At 42.2% G+C, this 15,938-nt stretch overlaps 2 long non-coding RNA genes across 3 annotated transcripts in view; one reads left to right on the forward strand and one right to left on the reverse strand.

Annotated features, from left to right (window-relative positions):
* Window positions 1-6,238, forward strand: part of LOC126293361 (uncharacterized) — a 28,062-nt gene extending 21,824 nt beyond the window's left edge. For both annotated transcript variants that reach the window (XR_007552279.1, XR_007552278.1), the window contains exon 3: window positions 5,831-6,238. This is a non-coding gene — a long non-coding RNA (uncharacterized LOC126293361). The remainder of the gene's footprint in view (window positions 1-5,830) is intronic.
* The window catches only part of LOC126293363 (uncharacterized), a 1,719,051-nt gene that overhangs the window by 587,916 nt on the left and 1,115,197 nt on the right, over window positions 1-15,938 (reverse strand). The window lies entirely within an intron of this gene.

Genomic DNA, 15,938 nt, shown 5'->3' on the forward strand with positions numbered 1-15,938 from the left:
AAGGTGTTAAAGGCGATGCCGTGCTGTTCAGCAAAGGTACTCGCATCTGTCATCTGCTGCCGTTACCTATTAACAACCAACTTCGTCATACTATCCTAACAGATACGTTCTTCAAACGCCGTAAACTGATTTCTGAGGTTATTTCACCCACTGCTGCTCGTCTGTTACCACTGACAAAACTATGCAGACGCCGCTGCTCTCTGTCTGTACGCGAAGGCCGTCGGCCACTGCACTAACCGTGGTGACAGTTAATGCCTGAAATTTATTATTCTCGGCACTATCTTGATACTGTGGATCTTAGAATATTGAATTTCCTAACGATTTCCGAAATGTCATATCCCATGCGTCTAGCTCGAACTACCACTCCGCATTCAAAGCTTCAGCTGTGCGGCCGTGGTCACATTGGAAACATTTTCACCTCAGTTACCTGAGTACAAATGACAACTTCGCCCTTTTATAGCTTGTATAAGCGATACTACCGCCATTTGTTTATGTGCCCATGACTATCCCCTGCCTTTTGTCGCCTCTGTGTATACCGTACCAACCTGGTAACAATAATAAACATGAACAATACTATCGCCCACTGTTGACTGTTCCATCACTGACAGAGGACTGAAACCCTGATCACATCTTTGGTGTGTACGTGTACCAGCTGAAATTGACATCTGGCCGTGTCTTCCGGGTGCTTCACCTCTTTTGCAGCTAGTGTAAAAGCTCATTCGGAGTCTAACCGAAAGTCTCGATCACGAGAGGCGTCTTAGTTTTAACACAGCGGGTCTCTTAATAGGAAAGTCGCCGGTAAACTTTCTCGTCCAGCTACTCAAGTTCCCCGTAATTTTTCTTATGCCGGAATGGTTCTTTCGGTAAGGACACATCCTGTTAGCTACTCTATTCTTCCCCAAGCAGAGCTTGGGCTAAGACCCTAATGACCGCCTCGTCGACGGAACGTTAAAGCGTAACCTTCGTTTCCTGAAACCTCGAGCTGTAGCAGGGAAAGAGAAAAAGATAGTGTTATCCAATGTATCTACCTACAGTGAATCTGGATGTACAGGTGCAGGTGGAATGCTCAGCAGGTAATAAATACACCTATAGTACTGCCCATTCTGCTTCTGCTGTGTTTCTTTGTTTCTTTTTTCCGCCGATATTATCTATGTTGATATCGCTTTATATATACAAAAAAGCGCTTTCTTGAACGTAACATAATCGTTAGTTTCTGCATATATTTAATGAATGTTAAGGATTACATAACGCAATTCACAGTTTTTAACCGTGTATTTTGTTAGAGGCAATAGATTTCGATCTACCATCAGCCCTCCTCGTGTCCAAAAAACATCTCAGCTATGAGTCTGAATAATTGGAATGACAATTTTCCAATATCCGTTAATGTTAGCAGCTGTGGTACTTGGTTCAAGAGGTACTTGAGAAAAGTAATGAGACTAATTTTTTATCTAACAATTTCTTTTATTTTTTCAACAACAATACTGTCCCCTTCGAAGTAGTTCCTTTCGGCAGCTACATACCTGCGGGGTATTCGTTCCCTGTCTTGATGTGCCAGCGCTGTAACGCTTCAACAGGTACGGCCTTAAACGTGTCTGTAACATTCGTGTGCATGTTCTCGAGTCCCAAAATGACATCCCCAATTTCGGGCAAAGGTAACGTCACAATGAGTGAGCTGATGCGAATAGGGGGGTCGTGCAACAACAGGAACGTGTTTCGAGGTTACAAATTCCGTGTAGGAATCGGCCATTGGACGTCGGGGCGTTGTCATGATGAAGCAATGTCCAGTCTCTCTCGATTCACTCTTTTCCAGAGCGTTCCAAGGACATGTTCGTAGAACGCTTGTTAACAGTTTGTCCTGGAGGAACAAATTCTTTATGCACGATACATCTATTGTCAAAAAAGCTGTCAGCGTTGTTTTGATCTTCGAATTGCTCATTATAGCTTTTTTCGGTCCAGGAATGTTCCAGTTTAAACACTCCTCACTGTGCCAATCTGTCTCAGGACGGTACACAGAAAGCCATGGATCATCGCCTGTGATCGCACAACTAGAACATTCGTGGTCAGTGGCGATCCTTCGAGTGTAATTCTGCTCAGTTGTCAGGTTTTTCGACACCATTTTTGGCACAAATCTTTCGCAGGAGGAGAACATCGATTCAAATTTGATGTGCAGTGAATGCGTTTACGATTAACGGGTCACCCCTAATCCTTATAGTTCAGCTTTGGTCCGACCTCACAAGAGCACGCACAAGTTCGGTCTTTGAAGTTGAAGGTCCACCTTCCAAAAATGATTTGCTCCAATAAAAAACTTGAACTCTTGATAATGTATGCTTCCCATATGCCTTTTGAGCCAGCGACTCCCCAAGTTTAACCCAAGACTTCGCGGCATAACGCTGCTATAAATTCTGCTGTTCCATTTTCGTAACACACAACAGAAACACATCTTCACTAATGGCACTCTCAAAAATCACATATCGAGTTAGGTGGCGCACTGGTTTGCATACTGGAATCGCACTCGGGAGAAGAACGGTACAAAAGCATCTCCGGCCATGCTTATTTAGGTTTTCCTTCATTTCCCAAAATCGCTTGAGGTAAATGCCGAGACGGTTCCTGTGGAAGGGTATGGACGTCTTCCTTCCTCATCCTTGCCTAATCCGATGAGACCGATAACCTCGGTGTTTGGTCCCCTCCCCCAAATCAACCGACCAACCAAAAATCACGTTGTGGCTGTACGGAGCTCAGACACGGACTAGTCATTTGGAAGAGATGAACACACCAGTTTACACAAGTGGAACAGTACAGCGTTGCCGGATGGCTCGCAGTATTGTCAGTCTCATTACTTTTCTGACACATCTCGTAAGTTACATCATGTTCATTTAACCTCACGGTCGTTACATATTTACAGCTATCAGTGATGGAACAAGGTACAGGGTGTTTAAAAAATGACCGGTATATTTGAAACGGCAATAAAAACTAAACGAGCAGCGATAGAAATACACCGTTTGTTTCAGGCGGACAAACTTTCGAAATAACAGTAGTTACAATTTTCAACAACAGATGGCGCTGCGATCTGGGAAACATGGTTTATTCCTTAGAACAGAGGATTTTTCTGGTGTTGGAATTCCACCGCCTAGAACACACTGTTGTTGCAACAAGACGAAGTTTTCAACGGAGGTTTAATGTAACCAAAGGACCGAAAAGCGATACAATAAAGGATCTGTTTGAAAAATTTCAACGGACTGGGAACGTGACGGATGAACGTGCTGGAAAGGTAGGGCGACTGCGTACGGCAACCACAGAGGGCAACGCGCAGCTAGTGCAGCAGGTGATCCAACAGCGGCCTCGGTTTTCCGTTCGCCGTGTTGCAGCTGCGGTCCAAATGACGCCATCGTCCACGTATCGTCTCATGCGCCAGAGTTTACACCTCTATCCATACAAAATTCAAACGCGGCAACCCCTCAGCACCGCTACCACTGCTGCACGAGAGACATTCGCCAACGATATAGTGCACAGGATTGATGACGGCGATATGCATGTGGGCAGCATTTGGTTTACTGACGAAGCTTATTTTTACCTGGACGGCTTCATCAATAAACAGAACTGGCGCATATGGGGAACCGAAAAGCCCCATGTTGCAGTCCCATCGTCCCTGTATCCTCAGAAGTGGTCTGGGCCGCCATTTCTTCCAAAGGAATCATTGGCCCATTTTTCAGATCCAAAACGATTACTGCATCACGCTATCTGGACATTCTTCCTGAATGTGGCGGTACAAACTGCCTTAGACGACACTGAGAACACCTCGTGGTTTATGCAAGATGGTGCTCGGCCACATCGCACGGCCGACGTCTTTAATTTCCTGAATGAATATTTCGATGATCGTGTGATTGCTTTGGGTATCCGTAACATACAGGAGGCGGCGTGGATTGGCCTCCCTATTCGGCAGACATGAGCCCCTGTGACTTCTTTCTGTGGGGACACTTGAAAGACCAGGTGTACCGCCAGAATCCAGAAACAATTGAACAGCTGAAGCAGTACATCTCATCTGCACGTGAAGCCATTCCGCCAGACACGTTGTCAAAGGTTACGGGTAATTTCATTCAAAGACTACGCCATATTATTGCTACGCATGGTGGATATGTGGAAAATATCGTACTATAGAGTTTCCCAGACCGCAGCGCCATCTGTTGTTGACAATTGTAACTACTGTACTTTCGAAAGTTTGTCTGCCTGAAAATGTACTGTTGTCCCAAGCATATTGCAACAAACGGTGTATTTCTATCGCTGCTCGTTTAGTTTGTATTGCCGTTTCAAATATACCGGTCATTTTTGAAACACCCTGTACATAGACGGACAACTCTTTTTCCATCTAAGCAAACGCATAGCTGAGATGGATCTTTTACCGACGCACCCAATTTTTACGACCAGTTGAGTGAATGAGTGAGTGAGTGAGTAAATGAGTGAGTGAGTGAGTGACATATGCTTCCTTGCCATACTTAGGTGATCATATGAATGTAAATGTGATCATTCCCAAGAAAATGATGAAAAAATGTTTTATCACATGAGCGTCAACAAATGAGCGCAACAGTTTCACAATCACAGGGTTACTCACTTCTCTGTTAAAACATACGTTTTTAACGATTTTAACGTTTTTGAAATTGCCTTCCGCTTTGGATGTATTGACTCGAATCCGTTTGTTGTGCCACAGTTCTCACACTTTTATTTGTTGTTTTCATTTCTGTGAGATGTCTACGTGGCATATCGCCTGTTCCCACTATTCATCGCGTATACTTGAGACGGTAACGTGTTCTTACTACATGACTCATTCTATAACCAATGTATAGTTCGGCAGCTGGCGTGACTGCAGAAAAAGAACAAACGTTCCAATGACTGAACGGGCAGTTCACAACGATATGAAAAAATAAATGGCACTAGGGAGATTTGAACAAAGATCCTTCGCTTCGCAGTCCAACATCGTCACCACTTAACCATGAAGTCTCGGGTGTTCCACTACGCTTCATGTTGCACTTCTTTTCCTTGGACCGGTCACTGTTTGTAATTTTCGTTTTCTTTTTCATAGTCCACTACGCCTTCTTCCTGTTTCCATGCATCATCTGCGTTCAGTTTTTGACGTGCTATCCACTAGGCCATTTTACCAGTAAATCTGAGGGGGAAGTGTGAGGAGTTTCCCTTGTTAGAGGATTGTTTTCCTAAGCTTCTGCAATAACCTACAATTTTGCACATTCACAGTAAGGTGTGATCCTGACCTGGTCATCCTGTACCCTCCTACATTCTCTCAACGACGACACTACATCGCCATCGGCAACCAGTCGCAGATTGCTACCCATCCTGAGTGTCAAATCGTTTGTGTACATAAAGAGTGAGACAGGCCCTATCACGCCTCTCTGGGCACTCATAGAGATACCTTTATCTCTGATTACCACGCCTTAAAGAGCGGTATAGTCATACATTTTAGTTTGTCCCGCAATTGTCCCCTCGTTCGGCGTGTGAAAATAATCACTGGCCAGCAATGCAGACGTCTTTCCCAATATGTCTGTGAAATAAGACTTTCTTTTTATTTCGAAATGCCAGCGCAGCATACCCATTTCCAGGTCTCATTCGCCGTTATCCGTCTTCTTCATTGTAGCCATCCCGATTTCGCCGGCTGCCTGAGTTAGAAATGTACACCGCAAACACATGAATTTCCTAATTCACTTCTTTAGTAGTTAATCGCGACATATACTCTGTTCCATTCGTTTGCCACAATAGAGAAGTGATTAACCTCCCACATACATGTAAGAAATATTTACGTTACGTTTTTTTTTTTATGTTTCAGATCAGAGATATACGAGCTGAAGTCCACTTGGAGTCAAGATACGACATGACAACGGCCTCAGAGCTCCTCAGACATAGCGTCTCCGGTATACTGGTACATCTACGGTGGTAATCAGATACGTTTGTCGACTTGATTATGTGAAGAATGCAGAACAAAATTCCATGCCCTGCCCTATTAATTTGAGTCCTCAGCTCCAGTAGCAACATAAAATCCCACGCTGCAGTATTAGAACGGTATGAAATAATCCATATTTCCTGCAAATTGAACAACTGTCTCCTTTTGTACTCATTCTGTATCACTGCAATTCGACGAGGATGAAAATGAATTACATTAAATATTGTTATGTTACTGTTTGTAACACCGACATTTGTTACAAATAAATTATCCAGAGATTGGTCTTTTACTTAATTGAACAAAGCCAAGACAAGGGAACGTTAGATAAGGCGTTTCAATCAATCAAGTTAATTTCGCTTTGATTTATTCCTTTATTTATTTGGTTTTTAATTTCAGTGAACGTGAAATATTGCTCTAAAGTTGTATTACAGCTGCTATTGCAGTTAGTGTTCTAAGAAATCCATGAGCATCAATAGTGCAATATTTAATGTTCAGCAAACTACAACAATTTCAGTTTCCAAGTGTGATTGCAGATTGCGTTATCACAAAATGATCATGTAATTTCCCTTGTGAGACGCATACAAGGATCTCTCTCTCATTTCATCACTTGGAACCAGTTGGAATGGTAAGTACTATATGGCAAAGGGATAATTCACGTCTAGGTCTGTGAGGGGAAATTTACAAACTGCGCTGAAAAAATGTCATTGATGTCTACCACATCCTAATTGTATACCCAATCTTGTAGATTATACTATCATCATTCATTTTTCACTTGCTCCAAATGCTTCTAACAAGAACATTCCCTGGGAACGGAACCCTCTATCTGCGTCGGATTCTACTAGCTGTAACTGGTATTGCGTTTTACAAGGCCTGCAATTACCACCTTACACATTATTGATTACGACATCTAAACGTAATACCATCCGATAGCCTCAGAGTCTAGTCAAATTACTGACATTAAATGCAAGCCATATGCTATACATTACCATTCAAAAGTCGTGTTCCGTAGGACAAATGGTACATTGGTGGTTTAGTAGTCTTGGCCGATGGCATGAAGTCATATTCAGTAGCGAAGGTGAAGAAGTGCATGTTTACTCTTTTACTTTTTGGTCCATACGACCACTTCTCAAAATATGGGAAGCAAGTCTCTTTGCTTTCCATATTTAACTGATGAGACTTCTTTCAGACTATCTAAGATGAAGTGCTAACAGCGCTTAAGGTGTACATTTCAGAGTCCATGTTTAATAGACATTTTTGTTTCGAATGGTCGTTCATGTCATATCCCTGAATACGACTTTGCCCGTGGGCCAAGACTTTTGAACCAGCCTGTATATTTATTTGTTTCTGCTAAAATCAGAGGGAATACTTAATTCAAATCATAACATTCCGTATTAGCCCTCTCCTAATTGCATGAAAGTTAATAGGTACTGAGCGAATACAACTTGAAAGTGAGTGTTCCTGATCCTGATACAGATTATCTATTAAAAACAGAAGTGTCTGCGTTTCATTGTTGGTGTCGCATAATGATAGCATGAACTGGGAAAATTTACGCACATGTGTCAGTGTTTCTAATCATATTAACAGTTTCACATTCGCAGCCATACCAGAGGACTTGACCACTGATTTTTTCATGACCTCCCTTATCCCATCTAACCAGGAAACCCTCGGTCTTCCTATTGTCCTCCTTCCACGAGGATGCTACACCAAGAACTACTTTGACCATCTGTCATTCGCACTGTCTACCGACACCAGTTTCTAGCCATACAACTTTCACGTTCTTAGCTGTAGCGATGTTTACATGTGCAGTTTGACAATAGATCTAAAATTGAAGTAAAGAGGTTATCGCCAATGGTTAGCCATGAAATGCATCAAGCACCGAATTACGCAGTTGATGTATCTGACAATTAAAACAAATTTGTGCAACCATATAGAGGAGACACAGCAGGTAACATACTTCAACAAGGCATCATGGTAACAGTAAACACACACAATTCTTTTAGGTTATCGAGTAAATATGATAGAGAACAGCACGAATACTCTATTTTTTTCAGAAGAGCAGTTTCAACATTATTTTTTGGTTATATGATGAGTTCTATTAAGTGAAGATGACAATATGCAGGTACTGCGTTATCTCCTGACAGTCCAGTGTTGGGATAGGAGCTCTTCTTGAGAGGAGACACTCAGCTGTATGTGCAGATAAAAGTCTGCATATGCAGCTGCATACACACTCTGCAACACACTGAAGTAGGTGGCAGGGGGTACTTCTCACTGTATTCCGTAAGCTGCTTCCTTCAAATATTCTTGTGCAGTGTGGGATCAAACGACATGCTGGTGATCAAAACATCAATGTAACTAGAAAATACTAGCCATCTGAAGGTGGATATTGTAGCCCGAAACCGGTTATAGCACTAAAATAAAACAATGAAGAAGTATTTGTGGCTGGTTGCGTCATTCACCAACTACTATCAACCGTCGCTGAGTTCACCACATCCAATGTAGATAAAATAACATTAGAATAATCCTTTGTCAAATCTAAAGACTTGCACCCGTCGAACGATCTACCCGACGGGAGGACCTAGTCACACGACATAGTGAAACGTACAGCATTGTATTTTCGTATTACTTTCTTCCTGTACAAATCTTACAGCAAGAGTGGGCAAAAGAAGGCCTACAGTTTTGTATAACGATGTTCTACCCTTATGTTTGTAATTCTACGTATAATCCTCACGTTATTCATGATGCTTTAAAAATAAGTCACGTACGATTTTATGTATAATGATGTGTAACCCTTATGTATATAATTTGATGTATCATGCTCACGTTTATCTATGATGGTTTAAGAATAAGTCATGTAAGATTTTATAACAGACTACATAATTGTGCAACGAGGGAATACTCTTTGCTTCCTAGTACAGTGGTTGGACTCCAATGGCGCTCCACACGCAGCAAATCAATATCTGTTATCTGTTTAGGCACCAAAACTGTTATTAGTAGCCTGAAAACAGAAGTCTGCAGCTGTGGTCTAACGCATGCGTGACTAGTGATGGGTTAACGCACATGTGCATTTACAGATTACGTTGTTTTACGATGTTTGAATATGTGTGCTCGCACTGTGTAACAATGAAACGAATGTATTTAATGGGATTGACCACGACACACGACTGTAAAATACTGTTCTTAAGCATTCTTTATTTTTCAGCAGCACTTGATAATGGCGTAAGGCCGAAATTGCAACAATGTATTAAAAACCTGTAACAGTCACTGGCGTAAAGATGATGCCCTTCAAAAAGTTTACTTTGAAGTTTTGTATCGTGTTCAATCCTGGGTGGCGATTGTATCAGCGCCGCAAAACCGTAACACACAGTTCGCAGGCTATGTTCGTTATTTTCTCTTCTATTCCGTGTAGAGTAAACGCCTGTCCACAGGAGCAAGTGGTAGACAATACTGGCGAATTATCTGCGAATGAGCGTTCTCTTTAGTTAACTTCCATTCGCTCCGTCTATAGGGAGGTTTCCAAAGAGGCGGGTGATGTTTTCCGTAAGGGCTCGCGGATATCCACTGAGGTCTTTTATTTAAGCATGCCTCCCGTCCAACAGACTTGGCATGGTACGACGATGGTATGGCTAGAAACCGCTTAAATACTTTCCATCCCCGATCCGCAGAGCTCATTCCACGATTTCTTTCTTTTCTTTATTTTTTTTCAGCGGACAGCGACGTAATTAATTCCCAACCGCGGCTGATTACGTGTTTGCGTCTCGCGGTCGAGCAGGCTGTCGCATAAACACCTGCTAGCAACTGACTCCGGGTAGAGGTGGCAGCTCGCTGGAAAACGCTAATGAACTCGAGTGATGTGTGTCCCCAGTCGTTGCCTGGTAACTAGCCGTCTGATTTGCCAGCCTGTGTGGGTAGAGCCACGATTGCTCACGGCCGCAACAAAGTATACTCTGTTGCCCGCCCAGACGGCAAAAGATGCCACGAAGTCGTCTGCGATTGCGGATCTGACGTCCACGAGCCGAGTGTCGGCGAATCAAAAATAGACACGCAATGCGCGGCCACCCGGCTCTGTCCGTATTCAGTAAGTCGTTTCGCGTACATTCAGTCGTCGGGCACGTAAACCGTAGTCAGATGAACGTCGCCTGGATTAGTACAAATGGACTAAGAAGGTAAAGTGAGCACATTTCGAGGGCTGATGTAAATTCTAAGCTTCGAGAATAACACAAGGCACATTATTGTGACGAGCCATCTATTGGAGACTGCCGCTGGATTCAGCATTAGCTAACGCACGTGGTTCAAATTTCGCACATATGTGTTACTTCGCTGGTCTCTATCAGTGCAAGACGTAGCATAGGGTAGAGGGCCGAGGTGCGCCATTAAGACTTCTCTCTTTTTACCTTTTGTTTTTCTGGTTACACGACAATCAAAATTGTACACAATACACCAAGGATCCAAACTTTACACGACACAGTACGTATGTTCAAAGCTTGCTTGTATAATGTATTACACTAACATTTAAAAAATTGTTAGAAATGAAAAAAATGGCTCTTTTTCCAGGCCAGGGGTAAGAATGGTATTGTTAATGGGCAAATTCCCACACGACGGAGTAAAGAAGAGTTACAGTATTTGTGAGGTAGTGTCATTATTAAGTTGTATAATGTTTTACTATACAGGGTGGTCCATTGATCGTGACCGGGCCAAATATCTCACGAAATAAGCGTCAAACGAAGAAACTACAAAGAACGAAACTTGTCTAGCTTGATGAGGAAACCAGATGGCGATATGGTTGGCCACCTAGATGGCGCTGCCATAGGTCAAACGGATATCAACTGCGTCTTTTAAAAAAATAGGAATCCCCATTTTTTATTACATATTCGTGTAGTACTTACAGAAATAGGAGTGTTTTAGTTTGGAATGCCGAGATGGTTCCTTTGGAAGAGTACTGCCGACTTACTTCCACACCTTTCCGTAACTTGGGAGCGATGACCTGTTTGGAAATTTGTGTTAAGTTCCTATGGAACCAAACTGATGAAGTCATCGGTCCCTAGGTTTACATACTACTTAATGTAACTTACACTAACTTACGCTAAGGACAAGACACGCACCCATGCCCGAGGGAGAACTCGAACCTCCGACGGGTGCAGCCGTGCGAACCGTGGCATGGCGCCTGAGACCACCTCAAACAGGTGGACTATCTCGACATGCTCGCCAGCCGACTCACATTCCAGCTACCGCCACCTATCGGCCGTCCCCGTGTATGTTCTCCATGCTCGTTACTCTGACATTCCCGCACGAGGCCGAATTTTGCATCCACACTGACAGTGGTTCATTCACTGTCTACCGAAGCGAATCAGTCATGCGAATGGGTTGTGTATGTTCTACATCTACATGACTACTCTGCAATTCACATTTAAGTGCTTGGCAGAGGGTTCTTTCGGACATCACCCGTTCACATAAATTATATGAAGGCTGCTAAAGCTCCAAATTGCTGAAAAACAGTTCCATTTGTGCATTATTGAACCCCATCATCTTCCCTGTACTGATTATCTCCCGCTGCCTCAAACTGAAATTATGACCAGCGATGAATGAGCGAGCCCTGTCTTCCCCTGCCACATGGGTTTCTTTACGAAAGGGCCGTGCGAGATTAGCCGAGCGGTTTACGGCGCTGCAGTCATGGACTGTGCAGCCGGTCCCGGCGGAGGTTCGAGTCCTCCCTCGGGCATGGGTTTGTGTGTTTGTCCTTAGGATAATTTAGGTTAAGTATGTAAGCTTAGGGACCGATAACCTTAGCAGTTGAGTCCCTTAAGATTTCACACATTTGAACAATTTTTTTATTTTTTTTTTTTTTTACGGAACGGGTGGTTTACTCCCCTACTTTCGACAAACCGACACGCTAAATGTCGGATGTGTTTAAACGTAAGGCCATAGAACATGAATGCAAGTTGATGCAGCGTTCCGCCGATTCAGTTTTCCCTGTTTCAGAAATTAACCTCTCGAAACGCTCCAATGATGCTATTTCCACAAGCTGCTTTACGTATTTTACGTTACGTACTTTCATCACATCGAAGCCTGTTAACAGCATTTCTCATGGAATATCCGTTTTCTATTAGCCTCTTAGCATCCCACAACGTTTCAGAAGACGATGACGAGGACGACGTCTTTCTTCCGTCGTTTCTGCAACGTGATGTGGAATTATTCTCATTAATGAAGAATCAGTAAATCTGAAATAGTAAACTACAATTTAAAGTTTCATTTAATATGTTAAACAAACTTACACACTCATTATTAAAACCGGAGAAAAGAAAGAAAAAAATTGTGGTGCAGACGTTTGCCCCAGCTAGTTCGTAGGACCTTTGCCCCGTGTCGCTGATGTCTGAAATTCTGGTTTGAGCTGCCATACAGAGCAACTTGTTTAACAACTGAACTTTGAAGCATGAGTTAGCTCATGTATATACATGCAAGGCACTGGTAAATCTTTCGGGGTTGAGTAGCCTGCAATAGCTACTCGCGTTTTCTAGTTCTGGGCCTGAAGTCTGTGCGTTAGCCTCAACAGAGGCGGGCTGGCTTTCGACGGACAGGGCTCTGGTCTGCAGTATACCCTATCAGTCGCTAAGTATGGCTGAAATACGAGTTAGTTTATATACTTACATTCGAGGTACCGGTGAATCTTTGGGATTTTCTTATAACAATCAGATAGCCATCAATTACATGGTAAATGCTTAGATCCAAACTTACGAAAAATTAACTTACCTTTTATCTCGGAAGCTTAAAAGCACAAATCGCTAACACAATACAGCTGACTCTTCCACCATTAAATCGCACAACTGAATGTGGGGGTTTCCACATTACACGTACAATTAGAAAACACACTAGATTCGGATCTTTTCCGCGTGTGCATCTTTGTCCCTGCCTGCGCTACTTTCTATTTTCTATCCCATTACATTTGCGTACTGTTGCCGTCTGTATACCTATCTAACTATAGTAGTCGCACAGTGTTCACGCTAGGTTAATTTCCCTCAATATATCCGAGACGATTTCGTGACGCGTGCGTCCTCTTTCCACAGAGATCGCCTTGTTAACTTTTTTAGGAAGAAACAAGGCCGTTGGAACAGTGATAGACCATTTTTATAATGGAATTCCGGCTCCTGGAGGGGACGACATTCTCTCAGGATTGTCCAGAGTCTTGGAGACCCAGCTAAGACAAAACTATTTCAACTGGCGCGCAAGAGGTATGACGTTGGCGAAACATACTCAGATTTTAAGAAGGCCGTAGTAACTCGCATTCCATCATCATTTTAGTAAGCCAAGGCTGCAAGACGGACACGAATTTTTTACAGTAGAACAGAAAAACTGGTAAATGTCGACAGAGGGGAAGATTATATCGGGTTCGAGATAAATGTAGGAACATGGCAAGTGATATGACCCTTCAACTTATCCTGCAACAGACGTTCAATTAAGGTAAACCTATGTTTATAGAATTTGTAGATTTAAAAAAAAATTGGCAGTGTTGACTACCCTCTTTCTAAGTTTGAACGTAGAAGGGATAAAGTACAGGGATCGTAAAGTTATTTATAGCTGGTACAGAAAACAGTTGTAGGAGTCAAGAGCCGGAAATGAAAGAGAAGGTGTGGCTGAGAATGGAGTGAGACAGGGTTGTAATCTGCCACACATGTTATTCAGTATGTCCATTTAACAAGCTTTGAAGGAAGCCAAGGACAAATTCGAAATGAGAATTAAATTTCAAAGGAAATAAATAAAAAAAGCTAGGCGGATTTCCGATGACTCTAATTCAATCAGAGACGACAAAGTTGAACGGAACGGAATGTATAGTGTCTTGAAAAGAGATTATAAAATGAACATTAACAAAAATAAAATCAGGGTAATGGGATGTTTTAGAATTAAATCAGGAGGTTCCTGAAAAGAAAACCGACCAGAAGATGGAACACTAAGTAGTAGATGAGCCTTAGTATCGCCCTGAGAGACCTGGTCAGCTGACCGGACACAGTGTATGTTTCAGTACACCATATGCAACGCTCCAGTTTTCACTTTCCCTAAAGTAGTTCCTGGGTGCCCAGAAGTGAGCGGTCAAGGTCATAGAATGTCGGTACAGCACGAACCTGTTGCACACAAGCTCACGAAACTCAAATCGGAATTAATAGAAGATAGGCAACGCCTTTTCCCGAATTTATGTAGTGTGAAATACGTGAACTATATGTGACATAGATCGACCAAAAATTTTTCCACATCCATTGTACCATATACGCTGCATACATCAGAACTAGAAGTAGCGGATTTGGGCGCCAAGGGAGACATACAGAATTTTTCCTCATTCGATCCATTTGCTCTGGCAGTACAAAACATTGGTATGAAGCTGTGCATTGTACAGTGCATTGCGGAGAACATGTTTAGAACTGATTATTTTCCATGCTCGGCTCAACAGTACAATCTAAGTAAATTTAAATGTTATTCGAAAGACAATTTGCCTCTTTCACAGCTGTTATAGTAGATCGATAAGTAGGGATACAGATGTAAACATATTTCTGTGCTTGTGTTTGTTATAAATCCATGAACGAAAAGGATAGCTTCACTTCTGTTCAGTATTTTGAAATAGCAAATCGACGCAGAAGAAAATATATTTGCTACATGTCTATAAAGGTCTCACCAGATACTGCATTTATATAACGCTTTCAGAATGTTTTCACATCTTATTATTAACCGTACGAACTGCCTGTGGGTGACCCTTAAATCACTCCAATTTACCTGTTTCCCGTGCTGGAATATTTACTTCTACAATCCGCTTGGTGATGGCTTGTGGTAGGTAGAGAGAGAGAGAGAGAGAGAGAGAGAGAGAGAGGTAAGTTTCAAACGCACGCGCAGTGCTGTCCCCCCACTTACACCCTTTTGTTCTCTTTCTTTGTCACACAGGCCGCTCGGGCTGGCGGCCAAAACCTCGCTTCGTAAAGCAACAGTGTATGACCAGGATACACGAACGTACCGCCAGAATAAACCCAGCAACGTATTATGTCTGCGTCGGAAGGTTATTCCAAGAAGGAGAGTCCAGGCACAGGATCTGTCTGTATAAGATTTCATGTCAGCGAAGTTGCTGGCTAAATGTTTTTTAAGCATGCAAACAGTATTTTACGAAAAGATACCTATCTAGCCGTTCTATTGCCGTATTTCCATCAGATGAGGTGTACGTTAAAGGGCACGACATCATCTTACGTAACCGATGTTCATGTACGACGACGATGCTTTGACCAGCTAATTTCACGTAACAACTTTATTCCCTCTGCTTACTTTCCAATTTCCGGCTTCTACATTATCATAAAGTTATCTTTCCCTTTCTTAGGTTTATGTTATTCCTAGTTTCTTCTTTTTCTGTCTTGTAATCTTCATAAATTTAGTACTTTATTATAAAAAAACTCTTAAAACTATTCTGATACTGTAATCCATACTATTGTCAACTTATTCTTCCAGAAATATCTGTTCGTTAGCCTGTTTAATTCAGTATATTGACATCTCCACTGATGATTAGCCTTCCCTTTACCACAGCCTCTGATATTTCTTTTGTATTTTGGCTCATCTTCTCACCACGTCTCGTTTTCTAGTCGTCTGTAGTATGTATTGTACCATTTTTCTAAACATCCACCCTTACTGTATCTTCTTCATTTATTTTCTAAATAGGTGAACAATTACAGTAACTGTTGCCTCTCGGAATCAATTCACGAGCACATCGTTATCTTCCTATTGTCTCTACGAATGCGCGCGTAAGAGCTTATTGCAATATTGTTACACAGGGTATGCCAAACAAGTTTTACACAATATGAAAGGAACGAAATAAATGATCTGAAAAAGGGATATCCAAATTTTTCCATTATTTTATTGTTCGAAGTATTTCGAGTCTTCATTACAGCACTGGAGTCTCCCACACACGAGGAGAAATTAATTCGTATACTTGTCCCAACTGTCGAACGGATCTTCAACGTACACTTTTAATTAT

This window comes from Schistocerca gregaria, chromosome 10 (genome assembly GCF_023897955.1).
Source record: "Schistocerca gregaria isolate iqSchGreg1 chromosome 10, iqSchGreg1.2, whole genome shotgun sequence".
NCBI classification, from domain to species: Eukaryota; Metazoa; Arthropoda; class Insecta; order Orthoptera; family Acrididae; genus Schistocerca; species Schistocerca gregaria.